Genomic DNA, 16,193 nt, shown 5'->3' on the forward strand with positions numbered 1-16,193 from the left:
AATCAACAGTGTTGGGGAAGTTACTTTTAAAAAGTTACTTGAACAAAACTGTAACTTATTACGTTGTTTATTAAAAATTAAACTAGTTACTGTTACAAATAGTTACTTCTCGGGCAGAGTTTATAGTTATTTTTTCGGTTTGGTCAGGCTGCAGCTGGAAATATTCTTGTTAGATCCAGCTCTCGAACCCACTCATTCCTTCCTCTGACACCATTTTCCAGCAGGGGGTATGAAAAGGGCATTCATGGGACTCATATGGATTGACTTGCATCAGCCGTACTCCTACGTTATTTATTTATTAAGTAAAATATAATGTGTTACCACATTTGGTTTATCGGTCTGAAAAAAGCACCATTACAGTTACAAGCTACTAAAAAACGTTATCTGATTACAGCAACTTGTTACTTGTAATGCATTACTCCCCAACCAGTGCAAATCAACCAGTATATTCTGAAATACTGTTGCTTGAAATATGTTTCATTTAGTTCAGTGTTACAATTACATTACCATTTTGAAAACATTTTATAGGTTAAACTAATGTATAAACCAGAGATCTTCTTTAACCGGAGATTTAAACGGCAATTATGAGCAGCGACATGTTCTGTGCACTCACTATATGGTCTCTCTTGAGCAAGGGTCTGTGGAGGTTCAACTTAATACATTGTGCTTTCTTAAAATGCATGCAATTCTATTATTGTCACAGTGCCTAATCTATAAAACCTGTCTCCATCTCCAGAAATGAGACATGCTTTTTGTGCAGCGCTCCAAAGCTGCTTAGGGACTAATATATCCATTCAGGGTCTATGATGCATAAATATTTCTTGAGGCTTAGCATTAGCAGAGGGTGCAAATAGCCACATAGAGAAGGGAGCGAGCATACTGAAGATCTAATGAACAAGACATCAATGTGATTGCTGCAAAGTATTGCAGATGGTCCTTTGTCGTTTGTGATTTTCCAAAAGCATAAAGCAGCTTAGATGTAGGGAGATGACAATCCTTAGTTTTGACACATTAGTGCAATTTTATTCCACTTAGATTACAGTGTATAATTCTCAATGCATTTTACCTATTGGTTTTAAAAGAGCTTTTTATCTTTTAACAGGGAAAGAGCATTAGTCATGGAAATGCATCATCTAACTGCAACTTACCAGCCCACTGAGCCAGACAGCAGCCAGAGCCCAACGATCAGCACATGATGGATTCTCTGCATTTAGCATGTTTCAAGAGAATCCTGCAAAACCACTGAGTTTTTAATATTGCATGCCTTTGACTGAATTATTTTGAAACATTATTTATGCTCCTAAAATGAAGTGTATGAGGTTGTAATGGTTTGCGGTAACCCGACTCAGGGTACCCCATAATGAATGTGTACAATAGATTTACAAACATCTCAACCAAATCTATATTAATAAAATAATATGCCTCCCGACCCTTTTTTAATGAACGTAAATCTATTCAGCAAACACATTTTTTAGAACATTTGACTGTACCAGGGAATCAGACTGGATTGTATTACTGCTTTTTTTTTAAATGGATAATCCTGGGATATTCAGAGTTAGGTGGTAGACATAATCCAGAGAGATTCCCCAATGCTGAAAACACTCTAATAAAATCAACCTGTGTCTTATCTTAATCCAATAAACCCTTGAACCGAACTGCGTTTTACATGTTGTGTTATCATGCACTGCACTCCACCATTATACAAATGGTTCTTATCAGTAAGTTATATATCTTTGGGCTTTAAGAAGCTCATTTGCTTCTTGGCTCCATCAGAACTGACACATGATCAAGGTGAACTGTTGCAATTGCCGCTGTTTTCTTGTAAAGTGGTACAGTGAGTGAATGATCCTAAAATAGGCCCTTTGAAATCTTCTATAAACTGTTTCCATAACAACAGAGGAAAACTTCCTCCAATTACAGCAGGGTCTGTAAAGCAACAGATGCACAGAATGTTCGTTTAATAAAGGATGCCCAACACCCACACGCTGAGTTTAGTTCACATTTTCAAGAACCTCTGCAGAATACCACACCTTAATCCTTTACCGTACAGAGCTCTGTAACAATGTAACTAAATATAATATATCTGGGTTGCAAGATTCAACAGATGTTAAAAAAATCAGTTTGTGTTGATTCAAAACTTTATTGAAGCACTCTACGACTTGAATTGCGAAAGATAACGTTGGTTTATTGGAGTTCACAAAGATACCTTTTTTCAGCTTGACATCTTCACTTCCTTTTTTTTTTTTGTCCTTCGTTAATTATTTTCATTATTTTAAGTTTCCAGGGCATTTTGTTAATGGCATGTCTGCAAACCTTAAGTGTATTTTTATTTTTCGCTGTTCTTGTTCTGCATGTCTTAAATGCAACTGTTCATCATAAGCAAATTTTTACACAACAGTACTCACACACGTTTGGTCACCATCACAAACGTTATAAAAAACTGGCATTCCCGTATTCTGTTGGTGTTAATACCTCTCTGCACTTAAAAGCATTTGTATTCAATCAAAATATTGCTCCTGTCCTTCTTGCACTTCATTTTATTAAAACATGTGATATGCTGTGGCAGCATGGCAGGGTGAAAGCCTTGCTGGTGCATGGGTGTGTGTGTGTGTGGGTGTATGTTGGGAGGTAAAAACATGTGGGGATGTGGTCATTTATTAATTACTTAAATGATTAATTAAGGCTCCAGCCACAGGTGTATAAATAGGGTGATCACGGGTGTTAGTGTTGGTAGTGTTGGTGAAGGTATGTGTGCGGTGTTTGTTGTTTTGTGTTATGAAATGTAAATAAATCCGAGTAAGTTCTTAAACTGCAGCATTTCTGGTCTCCGAGTATCCCTGCCGATGCGCCACGTCACTTGCAGGTTTTTTTGGTTCATTTCTAATTTCTCTGTGATTCAGTGATACAAACAGATTGATCCATTACGATGGTGCGATTGAGGGAGTGTTCTGCTTGAGGAATCATATCGTCATTAAGAACACCTGCCGGTACCAGCTGCAAGCCTGGCACGTACCAGTACCACAGGTTGAAAACCATATATAATCTAGACTGGGCTCCTTTTTATTTTGTCACTTCTCAGCGCACTGCTTTGCTTCTGATCAATTCAATGTGACAGGTACCATAGGAGGTCACATGTTGCAACTGTTTCAGGGTGTGCCGTGTTGATATGTGACAAGACCTTTAGCTGATTAAGCAGTTTTCCCACCTCATCACATGATGAGTCAAACACTTGACGTGTTCCTGCTCATCTGCTGTGCCTCCTCTCGTGAGATCTTGGAAGCAATTAAAATAGAACGATTGTTTTATTTCAGGTGTTATGTATGCTTTATAAGTTTCAGTCACTTGTCAGAGTAATAAACCCTAATATTATACCCTGCTAAACCAACACATCTCCAAAGAGTAGCTCTATGATATAGAAATACCAATAGGATCTGTACCAAGAATTTAACAAGCGGGCTTAATGTTGTCAGTGTTATTTTGACAATGACTAGGTCACAAAGACCAGCTGAATTTAAAACCTAAGGACTGATTCTTGAGCTAGGATTTAAACCTCAGCTCTTCAACCTCTTAGTGTATTTGCTCTTACCAGTGGACCGCACTGCACGTGTTGACCAAAGGACTAATGGATCCCTCAAAGGAATTCCAAGGTTAAAATAAAGTGAAGGACCATAAATAATGAAGTACTGTAACAGTGTCACGCCTAATAAATGTATAGAGGAAATGCTGCTGCTGCTTACAGTGTGCATTGGGAAGTTACACATGAGTCGTATATCACAGATTCCCCAGCCAGAGACAGCACCTGTCCAAGACAAACCACAGACTTTGATTCCCGACAGCGAATCTAGAAATATCCACCAACCCCCCCCCCCCCCCACATTTGAGATCACGCTTGGAGTGGTAATATATTATAAATATGCATTAACATAATGCATTAGTGCATTAAAATGTCTAAAGCAACTCTGAGACTCTAAATCCCCTTTCTATACAATGTTGCCATCCCTGTCTAATAAAAACAGTACTCCCCATCTCCCACTCAGGGAAAACTGTACAGAACATACTCCAAATGCATAACTATGTAAAACACTACCTCTGCAAACAATCATAGAAATACTATACAATCTGACTACACTATGCCTGAATCACACAGGCAGTTGCAGTCATACATAGCTGCCACTAGGGTACCAGTAATGGAAGCCCTAGTGCTGAAGGACATACGCACAGACACACAGGTGTACATTATTACAATTCAAAAATGCTGAACAAAACACAGTGAGAGAACAGCTAACAAGCAAAAAGGTGGCCAAGCTCGGGCAGTGCACTACTCCCACTAAAAGGGAGGTCTACACCAGGAACCTTCTCCCTGCACAAACTAATATAAACTCTGGTGAGATTAAAATTCCCCTAAATAAATCCCTGCCATACACACACTGTGGTCCTCCTGGCTCACTCTCCTTGGCTATTCACACAGGCATGGACCTTCATGCTGGTAAACAAGAACAAGAACAAAGGTCTGGCTTTCCAGCCCCTTTTTAAAGGCAAGTAATTAGTTCATTCACACCTGGCCACCTGCTGCACATTAAGTTTCAATTAGGCAGTCAGGGAGGTCTACCCTCCCAGCCCTGCCATCCAGCACACACTGTTTTTACAAACTTCAACACATTTTATTTACATCGAAACAAAATAATATTATTATTTCAACCCTGCCAGAGAGCCATTACAGGGTGTGTCCACAGGCTTCACAATTCCTTAACTGAGCTGAAACAGCCCAATACAGATCTAGTTCATATGGACGAGAAAAGCAGGTGCTTGTTTGCATGACCGGTCACAACAGGTTCTGTAAGATCCAAGTCTGGGTAGATTTTGGCCACTTTGAAGAGGTGAAGTATTTATTGTATTACAGTAGACACAGTTTAATTTCAATAAAAATGTGGCTTAATAAATAGTATTATTCATTAAAATAAGTTCACACTGGGAATTTGCTTCTTGGCTCAAACAAAATGTTAATTGAATGCGAGTGTCCTGTAAGAAATTCAGTAATGAGTCTACAGGCCCTGCCTTTTGGATTAAACAACAATAGATCTAAATTCTGACATTGTTCATTAAAAAAGGCCTCTCTCTGGTGTCTCACAGACCCGATTACACTAAAGAGACCAGCATGGACTGTTTTAGATATAGTAGGAGTCTTATTTCTAGAACTACAAAGCTGTGTTAGTATTTAGAGGCACCAATTCCATTAAAATAGCTCCCATTTGCACAATGGAACAGAAAAAAAACTAGAGAGAAATTATTCAAAAGAGTTCTTTTTAGGACATACACTGAGGCTTACTTGTTTTGCAACATTTATAGAGTTTTTTCTATTCTTTTCAATCTTTACCCACCTAGCGTTGGAAAAGTGCTTGCCATGTTTTTGTGGTTATTAAGCCATCCCGGAATGTAGCGAGCTGCAAATACATTAACTCACAAGCCCCTCTTTGTTTCTGAAGTAAACCCTCCCGAAAGCAGGAGGGGGGGTGGAGGGGGGGGGGGGATTACTCAGTGAAGGTGTTGAGAGTGTCCGATCAATACACATTATTAAACCAGGCTTTGCAGTTACAAGAGGCAAACTAATTCTGGCATATCACCTTAAAAATAGCCTTCTAGACTTTTAATTAGGATCAAACTGCTTAACTTCCAAAGTACATTCCCATTACTCAGCGAGTTCAATTACTGTAACCTAGTAAAGGTCGGTTTTCTAAATGCACGCATATTTAAGGCGTGCCACTTGGAAAAGTTGGATATCTAGTTTGGTTAATCTAACCGTTACGTCACCTCTGAAAACTGTCATCATCATCTTACCATCCACTGGTCCCCTAATTCTTCTACTTTATTTTTTATTCATTTTTCCAGGTAAAATATATTTAAAAGTTTAAACTGCTGTCTTCTTGTATGTTATCACATCATGTCCATCCTTTCCACGAGGTGTTTGGCACAGTTATCTCCAAAGATTTCCAAAACCAATAATGAAGGTAGCATGCTATTTTAAAGCCCTTGTGTCTTTACTATAACCCAGGAATGGAAACAAGGTTCTCCTGTACCCTTTTGGCATTGATGAAATAACATCTTGTCCCTATAGGAACATTTCCAGTGCTTCTGAAAACACATTGTACTCAGATTGGTTGCCAACATGGAATGATTAAGAAAAGCAGGTGCTTGTTTGCATGACCGGTCACAACAGGTTCTGTAAGATCCAAGTCTGGGTAGATTTTGGCCACTTTGAAGAGGTGAAGTATTTATTGTATTACAGTAGACACAGTTTAATTTCAATAAAAATGTGGCTTAATAAATAGTATTATTCATTAAAATAAGTTCACACTGGGAATTTGCTTCTTGGCTCAAACAAAATGTTAATTGAATGTGAGTGTCCTGTAAGAAATTCAGTAATGAGTCTACAGGCCCTGCCTTTTGGATTAAACAACAATAGATCTAAATTCTGACATTGTTCATTAAAAAAGGCCTCTCTCTGGTGTCTCACAGACCCGATTACACTAAAGAGACCAGCATGGACTGTTTTAGATATAGTAGGAGTCTTATTTCTAGAACTACAAAGCTGTGTTAGTATTTAGAGGCACCAATTCCATTAAAATAGCTCCCATTTGCACAATGGAACAGAAAAAAAACTAGAGAGAAATTATTCAAAAGAGTTCTTTTTAGGACATACACTGAGGCTTACTTGTTTTGCAACATTTATAGAGTTTTTTCTATTCTTTTCAATCTTTACCCACCTAGCGTTGGAAAAGTGCTTGCCATGTTTTTGTGGTTATTAAGCCATCCCGGAATGTAGCGAGCTGCAAATACATTAACTCACAAGCCCCTCTTTGTTTCTGAAGTAAACCCTCCCGAAAGCAGGAGGGGGGGTGGAGGGGGGGGGGGGATTACTCAGTGAAGGTGTTGAGAGTGTCCGATCAATACACATTATTAAACCAGGCTTTGCAGTTACAAGAGGCAAACTAATTCTGGCATATCACCTTAAAAATAGCCTTCTAGACTTTTAATTAGGATCAAACTGCTTAACTTCCAAAGTACATTCCCATTACTCAGCGAGTTCAATTACTGTAACCTAGTAAAGGTCGGTTTTCTAAATGCACGCATATTTAAGGCGTGCCACTTGGAAAAGTTGGATATCTAGTTTGGTTAATCTAACCGTTACGTCACCTCTGAAAACTGTCATCATCATCTTACCATCCACTGGTCCCCTAATTCTTCTACTTTATTTTTTATTCATTTTTCCAGGTAAAATATATTTAAAAGTTTAAACTGCTGTCTTCTTGTATGTTATCACATCATGTCCATCCTTTCCACGAGGTGTTTGGCACAGTTATCTCCAAAGATTTCCAAAACCAATAATGAAGGTAGCATGCTATTTTAAAGCCCTTGTGTCTTTACTATAACCCAGGAATGGAAACAAGGTTCTCCTGTACCCTTTTGGCATTGATGAAATAACATCTTGTCCCTATAGGAACATTTCCAGTGCTTCTGAAAACACATTGTACTCAGATTGGTTGCCAACATGGAATGAGCATCTCTGATTAGCTGAATCGACTATTGAAATCATATATACACAAAGTGGGTTGCAATTAACATTAGTAGTATGTGTGACCCAACTACCATCTTAAGATCAACAAACAAGCCCTCAGTTAATGCTGCAATGAATGCTTAGGAGTTAATAGTTCCACAGTTTGCCTGTGAATAACATACCACACATGTTATGCAATACTGTGTGTGTATTTTATAGGACAAAACTGCTGAAACTACAATGGAGACACTGTTCAAATGATAAATTAGGGTCTCTCCACACTACCCAGCCCTGGAGAGCACATCCTCAATGGGCCGAGTTGTTTAGTCTGCTTGCCCATCAGTTTCTGGCAAGCTCAGTCTCTGTTGCTCACAAAGAACCCCCCTTCACTGGCTATGGCCTTGGGATCCCTGAAGCCCCAGATGCAGAACAAAGCTGAAAACAAACCGATAATTTCTCACAACAACAGCCTATCAGCAGACACCGAAGAAGATAAAAGTACTTCAGCTTGAAAGCGTAAATCTCACAAGCTCAACAGTTCATCATCTGGTTAGGCGGTGCAGGAAAAACACACGAGCCTCAGTGTGTCCAAAGTGGTCAGCTGTGAAATCTGGAAGGAATATTGAGAACACAAAGGCCTACAGATAAACAGCAACGAAAGGTGTTTGAATGAGGTAAGCAGCCGAGTCTGAAATACACTTGGTTAAAATGTAGGGCTAAAAAATAACGTATGGCTTCTTTAATAGCCTTTGTGTTTTATCTATTTGCTAATGTTGAAAAAGACCTCCAGAATTGGTTTACTAAATTCATACTGTAGCAATGAGATTCCTGTTTTCCCATGGATAAATCATCATTTAAATTGGCAGAAGAAATGACCCCACTGTTTTTAACAAATATTATCTCCCTGGGTAAATATGAGAAAAGTTAGCGTTGTCTCCATCAAAATATTATGGTCACGAAACCAAGTTACCTTTGGATTCTTGTACATAGCAGTGATTGGTTATCTTATCATTGTAGTTCTTTATCTCTATCAAGCACATACTGTATCTCAGTGCTCGGGCAAAGGTGAAAGCTAAATAGGCTATTTCTAAGGGCCATTTTACACATTAATAAGCAACAATTGCCAGTACACACATTGCCACTCATTGTCATTCCAAGATGGGAGGACCCAAGAACTGGCTAAATAAAAAAAGACCTGAAAAAATGTTTTTTACTTTCCGTGGATTATGCACAGTTTGGAAGGAAATTATAAATGCCAATGCAATAATGGCAGCCCACTTGCTATCTGCCTATACACAGTCAATACCTTCAAAAGCTTTCTACAGTTTTCAATCTTTTGTTTTCTCTCCCCCAATGGGTTTTGAAACTCTCACTGAACTGGGATTTGCACACCCAGCAATTGATACAACGTAATCTGCACTTGTTACCAGTACTTTGTGTAGAATTGCTTCACATACTGAAAAGGATTATCACTGGCTTTTCATATTGAATTTGCAAACATGTACAGCAGATTATTTTTTTTTTCTTATTTAAATGTGTGTGTTTCATATGTTTTTTATATCAATGGTAGATATTTCCTTTAATAAAATATCATGTGAATTGCTTTCATTTTGTTTTCCTTCCTGCGCTATAATGTAAGATTTATTACATACAGCAAACATCTCCTCTTTCTCCATCTCTCAGCACTTCAATCATAACTGCAACGCCATGACAGAAGAGCCTGATGCTCCCGATCAATGCCTTCAGGAGTTCTACAGCACTCCCTGTCTCAACTACCACAAAACTGAACACGTCCCATTTGTATTTCAAGAAGCAGCAACCAGGATCTCAATCACTGAGAAAGACGACCACAAAGCCAGAGCTACACAGACCGAGAAATACTGGGGTTAAGAACATCAGGGGCAGCACACTTCAATATTCCATCAGCTGATGTTCTAGGTGGTAGGAATTAAGCCGATCTGGCAAGAGACTCCACGTTTACAGTAAATACACAAGTTTATTCATGCCATTGTTTAGCTATTTCAGTTTGCCCCCCCCCCCCCCCCCTCCCCTCCCTTGAACTTTAATTTCTTGTCCCAGATGTTTTGCTCTGTTTGGGACCAGGGTTACACAACTTTACTTTGTCTTGCTTTGCTGTGAAGGAAGGAGGCTTTGTATCTTTGGCTGGGCTGAAGAATTCAGCAGTGCAAGAGTGAGGCAGATCCATTTCAAAATCAGAACCCTTCCTTACCAAAACCAGCTCCCATGCAATATTCCAGTGGCCAGCTGCATGCAATTTACACATTGCAACACCCTGCATTCACTTTGATGGTACACATATATGCATGCGAGCTGAGGTCTACAATGTGTAACTGATCTATTACAGAGCACCCTAAAATGATATAGATTGAAAAATATTTTGCAAGTCTGTATTACAGTACATTGGGGTTTATGAGATTCATGGAGACGGTATTTAGATATGCCATGGTTCAGATTATTTAAATCAATGCCTTATGACTGTATGTGACCTACAGTAACAATTCCAATATCCATTTCAATTGCAACTTCAGAGCACAGCATTTATCATCAGACACACTACAAATTAGGTTTGAAATGAACAGCCAGCTCGCTGTCATGGGCAGGTATTTCTGTTGAATGGAAGGAAACATTAAGCTCTGCACCAACCCTGGGACACGCATGGATACCCAGTTTCTTTAAACCACTAAAAGCACCTGCCCATCAATCTATTTTTACAGCACATTTAGTATCCATGGCCTATTTCTTCCACTCATTAAAACACAAATATCTACCAGTGACACCCAGGAGACATTAGCAGTAGCCAGCTCATCACATAGCTAGCGACCAGCAGTGATAGTCTGGTGTTCAATGTAGAAGGCTGTGTGGTCCAGTGGTTAAAGAAAAGGGCTTGTAACCAGGAGGTCCCCGGTTCAAATCCCACCTCAGCCACTGACTCATTGTGTGACCCTGAGCAAGTCAGTTAACCTCATTGTGCTCCGTCTTTCGGGTGAGACGTAATTGTAAGTGACTCTGCAGCTGATGCATAGTTCACACACCCTAGTCTCTGTAAGTCGCCTTGGATAAAGGCGTCTGCTAAATAAACAAATAATAATAATAATAATTAAGAAGAAAATAGGTGGACAAACGTTTTGGATTTAGTTTTGTGGATGTCAGTTATGCTGAAATGCCTGTAAGTGACGTCACCTTTAAAAACAAATGTTGGTTCTCTGTAATTTGACTAAAAAGGCGGATCCACCTCTCCTTTACAAAGCAGAACTTAACCCTTTAGCAAATGTTTGCTCCCGCATTGCCACGAGCCGTTTGACGCACCACTGGATGAATTACAGTGGTTAGACTAAGTCAGCCAATGCTGTATTGTGTTTATTTTGTTACGACACATCTGGTCATGCTTAATTGGTTTTGCTGTGATGAAACTGAACTGCCAAATTTCTTCGCTAATCAGGGGATTTCTCAACTTCGTACTGGCATGATAAATAATTAAAACCATTAGCCCCTGCTGTATCCGATGGAACAAGAAACATCTGTATTCAGTACAATACAGACCACGCCCTCTCTTATTGATTGAACTTACTCTGCTGTAACACAGGGGGTACAACATCTCTACACATGCTTAATAAGAGCCTACTGTTTGTTTTTTTTTAACGGTATTTGCATGCCCTACATAGCCAACAGCCGTGTCATTCAAATACAATGTTCTAGTACACTAACTCCAGCTCAGGTAAGTGGAAACAGGTACAGTAACATGAATACTGTAAACATCAGATTTAATGACTTCACCCTGTTATCTCTAGGGGTAAAACATGTTTTATTACACTATAAAAGATAACAGTCAGAGGTAAGCAAGGTCAGTGGGCAGACTCAGCCAAGCAGAGGTCAGACAGCCCTGCAGGAGTCAGCTTTGAGCTCTCCAGGCAGTTGGTCAGCAGGGTCTGCTCTGGAGCGGTGTGGAGACACAGAACTCTGTATCCCACAGAAGCACCAGAGCCAATGCAATGTTGAAACTCCAACGAAGAACAGCGACTTCACAGAGCCAGGATGCAAACCTGCACTGCCCTGACTGTATGGCTCACCTTGTTTCTTTATTAGTGCGATAACTCAACTCTAGGCTACCAGAGCTTGAAATTATCTGGAAAAAGAGTATTTTCCAGGATTTGTTGATCGGTCCCTGAATGATTAAGTCTGATTTAATGTTAGTATGAATACATAAGCATCAAATCTTATTAAATGCATGACATGCATCATATTGTGATTTAATTGAAATCGATCTTTACAAAAATAAAATACATGTCAGCCTACAGCCTAATATAAATGCCTGTACAACCCTCTTTTCATAGCTCCATTACCTTTCGTTATATTCTCTCTCTCCGACATCAGCCACTCCTGAACCAATCTTTGAGTCGTGCGGGCCTGACTATTGTAGGCAGCTTCACAATGCCTTTCAGGCAGCCTCAATTCTGCTGCTCACATTCTGCTAAATAATCAATCATGTCAGTCAACAAGAACTCCACCTAATTCACAATGCTGTTTAATCAATGCACTCCTCTCGTGCCACTTTATTCCTGATCATAGTTTTATTTACTGTATTTGTTTGATTAAAGAAATAAAAAGGCAGTGTGGTCCAGTGGTTAAAGTCCAGGGCTTGTGACTTGTGTTTACTTTAATTGTACTGAACAGACTATATTGGTTTACAACCTAACACTTTGCTTACCAATACTGCCTGTGGTGCCGTTGGTGTTCCTCAGCATCTTTTCCAACACAATCCTGGTGGTTTTTATCTTAATATTCACATACTAGGAGCTCCTGAGTGGCGCATCCAGTAAATGCGCTCCACGTGGAGTGCAGGATGCGCCCTATAGCCTGGAGATCGCTGGTTCGAGTCCAGGTTAAGCCATCGCCGATCGTGGCCGGGAGTTCCCAGGGGGCAGCGCACAATTTGCTGAGTGTCGCCCCGGGTGGGGATGGTTCAGGTCGGCAGGGTAATCCTCGGTTCACCACGCACCAGCGACTCCTGTGGCCGATAGGGCGCCTGCGGGTCTGCTGTAGAAGCCACTCAGATCTGTGTTGTCCTCCGGCACTATAGGTCTGGTGGCTTCGCTGTAGACCTGCTGCGTGAAACGGCTTGGCAGGACACGTTTCGGAGGACACGTGTGTCTGCCGTCGTTTCCCGAGTCGGCACGGGAGGTGCAGTGGTGAACCGGGATAAAAATAATAACTGGGCATTCCAAATTGGGGAGAAAACTGGGGTACAAATCATTGGCGATGACTACATTTATAAAGAAAAATAATAATAAAATATATTTCAAGTCCTTGCCATTAAAAAGTCTGCAGGGCAGACTATAACATTAGACAAACCTTTGCAACTAAAAAGACAAACACTGACATGGGTACCATCATTACCTAAGACCCACGCTCTGAAACATACTCATTTCAATCCTTGTGTTTGTTAATAAGAAGACTTGCAGCCCAGAACAATCTAACATAAGATTAAAATGTCACTTCTGATGGTGTCATATTGTACTCTGCTTATTACCATCGCCATCCAATCACCCTTTCCTCCTGGACAAAATGACTTGCATTATTGCCACTGAAATTGTTTGTGAGCCGCTCTTTTGGGTGTAGAAAACCATTATAACAGAGTACAGAGTTTCATCCATAACTAAAAGCAGTTGCGAACACTGAAGACATTGAGAAAGACTAATAGACAAACCACTATTGAGTGTTTGTTATCAAGAACAAAGACATTGAGAAAGGATTTAATTGAAACGTCTGTCAGTGAACATTTTAATAGAGGACAGTTTATCATTGTAGACTCTTCTGAACCCTGGAGATGGAGGTATTAACCCAGATACTATAGGAAATTGACAAGGTGCAGCACTAGAAGGGAAATGACTGGGCATCAAAGCTACACATTGGAGTACTATCAGGTATACTATACTATCAAGCATGGGAAGATAATGCCAGAGCTAGTAGTTGTCACAGCAAATAAAACAGCAGGAAGTCAATGAGTAATTTCAGAGGGAATCAAGGCAAGCCTGTGAGACACTGCAAAGGGACAGCACTGTACTATATATACAAGGTGTCTAGAAAATCACTTGGCCACATCGCCCTGGAAACCCATGCCCCTAACAATAACCAACAAGACTTGAGGATTAAAATCACTCTGAACTAACAGCCTTGGAAATGGGTCAGGCCCTAATGGATATAATGATGCTGGGGGGCCAAAATGGTTTGCTGGCTGCCAATCACACTATCAAGAAGCAAAATTACAATGCAATTAAATTTACTTTGCAAGCCTCATTTGAACATTCATTGATCGATTATCAGTGCATGCTTTCAGTTGTATTTTAAGGCTTTGGTGAACAGTTTGCACATGTTTGCTTCCTGCTTTTAAATAAGAAAGGGCTCTAAATGCATTGATTATTACCTGTCCAATATTGGATCAGGAAATTGCTTGCTGTGAGTCTGCTCTATATCCTAACTGCACTCCCTGACTGACACATGCCCTGATCTGTATATATTGGCTGCATAAATTGCTTTACAATCAGTTTAATACGATTACAGCATAGAATCACTTGTCCGCTCCTCCAGCTCTAACTGTAATGGGATACACAAGCTGAAGGAAGGGTTTTAGTTGGATTACCCCTTCATGTCAATAATAATATTTACAGATGCTGTGTATTTACCAATCAATCAATGGATGCGACAAGTCACCAAAAAGGTTAGTATAAGGCCAACAGCTTAGCCCAATGACACAGGCAAAAAATCCAGACATCAAATGGCACAGATACATTTCTAGTTAACAAAACTAGATGGCATGGGTTATTTGTAAGACTATAAATCTGTGTTTAATAAGTTAATCCTTTTTACAAGCACCTGTTCAAAACAAAAGTACATTTAACTCAGTATCTGACAATGATCTCCACATTTTCTCATTCAATATTACAGCACAGTACAAGAGATCACCATAGATGATGATATCCAATGAAAGAATAAAAAAAAAATAGCGGACACGTCTAATTTTTTTCTTACATATAAATCTTTTTTTACACACTGGTTTGGCTTGGGTAGAGAAAGCATTTTTAAAATGTGTGTTTGCTGAATAATACAAGAGACAAAGGAAAACTGGAAAAGAAACACAGTAGCAAAACGTTACAGTTTAAAACACACAGAATGGTTTATTTGTGCCTCCTAAGCCCCTTTCACACTGGCATGCTCTACCTGACCCAGTGTCATGCGGGTCGGTGACACGATTTCACACTGCTTTTGATAAAGCAGGGTTGACCTGGGTGACAGACGCAAGTGCACAATGCGCGTATCAATGCCCCGGAAGCAGCTTGTTACTGACGCTTCCATCCAAGCTTCTCTGGATTGAACCGTCGGCTCAAATGTTGATTAGAGCAAATGTTTCTTCATCCCTGCTGCAATCTGGCTCATGGTGTGTTTCAAGCAAACAAAAATATAGCTAAACAGAATAAACAGAAACATTCCTTGTGGAAGCGAAACCTTCACACAGACGTGGCTGTTTGTTATTGTGTCGGTTTACGAACAGCCATCATGCATTTTGTCTCGTTAAACCCGGGTCAAAGTGTGTCGACCCACATCCTGACGTGGGTCAATGGGAGCCGGGTCAACCCAGGTACGATCCAGGTAACTGGTTTCACACTACGTGGGACTGTGATCCGGGTAGCCAGAACCCAGGTCGGGCCCCGGATAGGAGTGCCAGTGTGAAAGGGGTTCTAGTTTCTGTAACTGACTGATATCACCCTTAAATCCCAGCAGAGAATTTGAATCCCCCTCACACAAAGAAGCACCAAGATGTGTCACCGAAACATAAAACGACACAAAGTAAATCTAAACAACAAAGAAAAATACATTAGTTAAGCTAACACCGCTATGTCATACCCATAGCAACTTGCTCTTTAAGTCTCCGTCTGAAGAAACAAAATAACCTCTGTGAGGCGTTAGCGCTGTTAGCTGTAAAAACAGACTGGTGATTAAGAAAGATTAAAAAAAGGAACCTCAGGGAGTCAGGCGGTGGTTTCTCCCCTGTAAGTACAGGTACAGAAATACAACAGGAACTGTCATCATTCTGGAATGCAGTCAGAATTGAGCAGCACAGACAAAGCTTACTGACTCCCAGGTGTCTGCAACGCATGAGCCACTGGATTCTCAAAACCTAACTAGCTAGACACTGTTAAATACATGCTTTCAGACTGGGATTTAGCTGTTGGGACAACATTGCTGTGCTCTGACACCAAATCACTTGACACTCAAGAAGATATTTTTAACAGCCTGTCTTGTCCCCTTTCCTAAAGCTGGGAACACCCATAACACAGAGCTCGCTCCATCTCTCAAAATGCAGATGCAAATATTGATCAGGCAAAAGTGTGGTGGCTGAATGGGTTTCCTTTACTTCCCAAGTGCACATTTTGCATCACTGAATTGAATTATTTCTTCTCAGTGAGTCAATTCACATTTTCAGTGACCTGGAAATATTCTCCAAGAAGATAACTATCTATGACCATCTGTGTGTATGTGTGTAACTAGTAGAGATACTGAGAGAGAAAGGGGATGCATGACCTAGTGAGAGCTACAATTTATCTGTACATGTGAGGGAATAAAT

The 16,193-nt window shown here is 40.1% G+C and overlaps 1 protein-coding gene across 2 annotated transcripts in view; it reads right to left on the reverse strand.

Moving 5' to 3' along the window:
• Nucleotides 1-16,193, reverse strand: part of LOC117963021 (guanine nucleotide exchange factor VAV2-like) — a 152,697-nt gene that overhangs the window by 134,098 nt on the left and 2,406 nt on the right. The window lies entirely within an intron of this gene.

This window comes from Acipenser ruthenus, chromosome 15, assembly GCF_902713425.1.
Source record: "Acipenser ruthenus chromosome 15, fAciRut3.2 maternal haplotype, whole genome shotgun sequence".
Taxonomy (NCBI): Eukaryota; Metazoa; Chordata; class Actinopteri; order Acipenseriformes; family Acipenseridae; genus Acipenser; species Acipenser ruthenus.